We start from the raw sequence: 4,804 nt of genomic DNA, 5'->3' as shown, positions 1-4,804 counted from the left end.
GTGGTCTTGGTATGCATTTTTGTTATAGACATTATGGGTATGTCGAGGCCATGTTCCGGCAATGTTTCAGCACTTATGTTCCTTTAGAGGCTCATAGACAGGTGTCGGCTCGTGTAATGTTTGAATTGCCTTGTCGACTGATTGTTGATAGTCTCTCATGGCAGTTTGTCAGCTCGTACCTTATACATAGCTTCATGACAGCCTTATCGGCCCATGTTATATATGTTCATGCCATTATCTGTCATTGTTGGTTGTTTAGGATTCATGTCTACCATTTATATTGACCTCATCAGCCCTTATAGATAACAAGAAAGGTTAGATAAATTGTGCGTTGGTGCTCGGTAGGTATGGCCCGAGTGCCAGTCATGGCCCTATAGTTTGGGTCATGACAAACTTGGTATCAGAGCATGTCTTTCCTAGGGGTTGTCTATGAGCCGTGTCTAGTAAAGTCTTGATTATGGATGTGTAGTGCGCCATATTTATAATCAAAAGGCTACATGACATTTAGGGTTGTTACCTTATTCTTGAAACTAGATCGTGCATAGAGTTGAGTTGTAAGTGTTCGTCTCTAATATTCATCTTGTTTTCTTTCAGCAATACCTTCGACTAGGAAGCAAGCGATTAGTAGACGACTTGATACAGTTGCGGGAGAGGGTACCAGTCAGGTGCCTCCAGCCAGAGCAGGCCAAAGTGAGGCTCAGAGTGAGATGCTGTCTCATAACTCATCTACTCCGTCTCCTCCAGAGGATATTAGGAGGCACCCAGCACCTCCAGTTCCGCTGTCTGGCACTACAAACCAGGATATGCGGAGTGCAGTGCAGTTGTTGACTAGCTTGGTAGCTGCTCTGGCTCAGAGGCAGAATACTAGTGTTGCTGATAAATTAGTTAGTGTGAAAGTTTATGATTTTATTAATCTAGACCCTCCAATGTTTACTGGATCAGACCCCAAGGAAGACCCGCAGACTTTTATTGATCAGGTTCACCATACACTGCGTGTTATGCATGCTAGTGATATGGAGGCAGTAGAGTTGGCTTCTTATCGGTTATGGGATTTAGCAGTTTTCTGCTATGATAGTTGGGAGAGATCCAGAGGTCCGAATGCTCCTCCAACTATGTGGAAGGAATTCTCTGAGGCCTTTCTTTGTTTGTACTTGCCAGTTGAGATATGACGAGCTAGAGTTGTTAAGTTCTTGAACCTTCGATAGGGTAATATGAGTTTGCGAGAGTATAGTATGCAGTTTGATTCTTTAGCAAGGTTTGCTTCCCATATGGTGGCCGAGATGAGCGATATGGTGCACATGTTCGTGAACGGGTTGGGACCACATCTGATAAATGAGTGCACAACAGGCTCCTTGGTAAAGGGCATGCATATTTCCCGTATTCAGGCTTATGCCCAGATATTAGAGGATCGTAAGAGCCAACAAATGGCAGATAGGGATAAAGATAGGGGAGAGCATAAGAGGGCGAGGTTTGCACGGTATTCTGATGAGTTCAGAGGCAGTATCAGGCCCCCGTCTTCGAGGAGTTCGGTGCCACCTGTAGCTAGTGCTCCTCCACAGTTTCAGAGGCCTCGGTATGATCAATTTACCTATTCTGGTTCAGGTCAGAGTTAGCGGGCATCAGGCTCATAATATCATAGGGATACTAGTCAGACGAGATACCCAACACCTCATTATGATCAGTGCGGCAAGGCGCACTTTGGACTGTGTCATCGAGGTTCCGATGTGTGCTATTCTTGCGGACAGCCTGGCCATATGATGCGGGATTGTCCTAACAGAGGAGGTGGTGGTATGGCTCAACCGACTCGATATGTGTCTGGTTCTTCCTCATAAGTTCAACCTCCAGCACGGGGTTTTCAGCAATCGGCATGTCGTGGTAGAGGTAGAGGTGCAGGGCCGAGTTCGAGTGGTACTCAAAATTGAACCTATGTTCTAATAGGTCGACAGGATATTGAGTCATCTCTGGAAGTTGTTACAGGTATATTGTCTGTGTTTTCTTATGATGTATATGCGTTGATTGATCCGGGATCTACATTATCATATGTTACACCCTTTGTGGCTAATAAGTTTGGCGTTAAACTTGAATTGATAAGTAAATCACTTGCAGTATCTACTTCAATAGGAGATTCTGTGATTGCAAGAAGGGTATATAGAGGTTGCATAGTGATGATTTGTAGTCGTCAAACCTCGACAAATTTATTTGAGTTAGAAATGGTTGATTTCGATGTGATAATGGGAATGGACTAGTTGGACTCATGCTATGCAAATGTTGATTATTGTACAAAGATGGTTAGGTTTCAGTTTCCTAGTGAACCCGTCATCGAATGGAAGGGGAACATTGTTACGCCGAAAGGTAGGTTTTTTTCCTATCTTAAGGCAAGAAAATTGATCTCAAAAGGTTACATTTATCATCTCGTTCGCGTTAAGGATGCGGAGGTGAAGCCGCGTATCTAAATCAATCCCCGTGGTCAATGAATTTCCAGATGTTTTCCCAGATGAACTCCCAGGCCTTCCTCCTGAAATGGAGATTGAGTTTAGCATTAATGTGTTTCCTCACACTCAACCAATCTCTATCCCTCTATATAGGATGGCCCCGGCAGAGTTGCGAGAGTTGAAGGCGCAGTTGAAGGATTTGCTGGATAAGGGGTTCATTAGGCCTAGCACTTCACCTTGGGGTGCGCCAGTCTTGTTCGTGCAGAAGAATGACGAGTCGTTAAGGATGTGTATCGATTATCGACAGTTAAATAAGTTTACTATAAAGAACAAGTATCCACTTCCAAGGATTGATGACCTGTTTGACCAACTCCAGGGTGCCAAGTATTTCTGCAAGATTGACTTACGTTCAGGGTATCATCAGGTGAGGGTTAAGGCAAAGGATATTCCAAAGACGGCCTTCCGAACAAGATATGGGCATTTTGAGTTCTTGGTGATGTCGTTCGGGCTAACAAATGCCCCAGCAGCTTTTATGAATCTCATGAATAGTGTATTCAGGCCATATCTTGATATGTTCGTGATCGTATTCATTGATGACATTCTGGTGTATTCTCGTTCAGAGGCGGAACATGCGGGCCACTTACGGATAGTATTACAGACCTTTCAGGATCGTAAGTTATATGCTAAGCTCTCCAAATGTGAATTCTGGCTAAACTCAGTAGCATTCCTTGGCCATGTGATATTTGACGAGGGTATTAGTGTCGACACTCAGAAGATCGATGCAGTGAAGAATTGGCCAAGACCTACAACACCGTCAGAAGTCCGCAGCTTCCTGGGGCTAGCAGGATATTATAGACGGTTTGTAGAAGGGTTTTCCTCTATATCAGCACCATTGACTAAGTTAACATAGAAAGCTACCAAGTTCCAGTGGTCTGACGCTTGTGAACGTAGTTTTCAAGAGCTAAAGAATCGATTGACATCCGCGCCAGTGCTCACTATCCCAGAAGGAACAAAAAGTTATGTGGTATATTGTGATGCCTCAGGTATAGGTTTGGGGTGCGTATTGATGCAACATTGGAAAGTGATTGCTTATGCATCAAGACAATTGAAGAAGCATGAAAAGCATTACCCGACTCATGATTTGGAATTGGCTGCAGTAATATATGCTTTGAAGATATGGCGGCACTACTTATACGGCGTCCATGTTGACATCTACACAGATCACAAAAGTTTACAGTACATTTCAAGTAGAAGGAGTTGAATTCGAGGCAGCGTAGGTGGCTTTAATTAATAAAATATTACGATATCGAGATATTGTACCATCCCGATAAAGCCAATGTTGTGGCAGACGCTCTCAGTCGTAAGTCAATGGGAAGCTTAGTACATATTGAGGCAGGTAGACAGGGGTTGACTAAAGAGCTTCATCAGCTAACCAATATGAGAATCATATTGTTAGACTTTGATGATGAAGGTGTTACTGTACAAAATACATCAGAATCATCTTTGGTAGCCGAGGTAAAAGCATGGAAATATGAAGATCCTACCTTAGTACGATTGAGAGAGAGCATTCAGTAGTGTAAAATTACTGCTTTCGAGATCGGAGGAGATGGGGCACTAAGATACCAGGGCCAATTATGTGTACCTAAGGTGGTAGGGTTGCAAGAGAAGATTATGATTGAGATTCATCCGTTCCGATATTCCATCCATCCCGGCTCGACAAAGATGTATCTTGATGTTAAGGAGCAGTATTGGTGGGATAACATGAAGAAGTCTATTGCAGAATTTGTAGCCCAGTGTCCTAATCGTCAACAAGTAAAGAACGAGCATCAGAAACCCGGTGGATTGATTCAGAATATAGTGTTTCCGACCTGGAAATGGGAGGTGATTTATATGGACTTCATTATTGGATTACCTCGCTCTTATCATAAGTTTGACTCCATCTGAGTGATAGTTGATCGAATTACAAAATGTGCCCATTTTCTCCCAGTTAAGACAACTTACACGGCTGAAGATTTTGTGAAGTTGTATATCAAGGAGATTATTAGGCTTCATGGTGTGCCGATATCTATTATATCATACCGAGGAGCTCAATTTACGGCTAACTTTTAGAGGTCTTTTCAAAAGGATTTAGGCACACAAAGGAATCTCAGCACTGCATTTCATCCGCAGACTGACGGACAGACTGAGCGTACCATTCAGACACTTGAAGATATGCTACGAGCATGTGTTCTAGATTTCAAGGGGAATTGGGATGACCATCTGGCACTCATAGAATTCTCCTATAATAATAGCTACCATTCCAGTATTAAAATGGCCTCGTACAAGGCACTGTTCGGGAGGAGATGTAGATCTCCAGTTCGATGGTTCGAAGT

This window comes from Nicotiana tomentosiformis, chromosome 6 (assembly GCF_000390325.3).
Source record: "Nicotiana tomentosiformis chromosome 6, ASM39032v3, whole genome shotgun sequence".
Lineage (NCBI taxonomy): Eukaryota > Viridiplantae > Streptophyta > Magnoliopsida > Solanales > Solanaceae > Nicotiana > Nicotiana tomentosiformis.
This window is presented reverse-complemented; position numbering follows the sequence as displayed.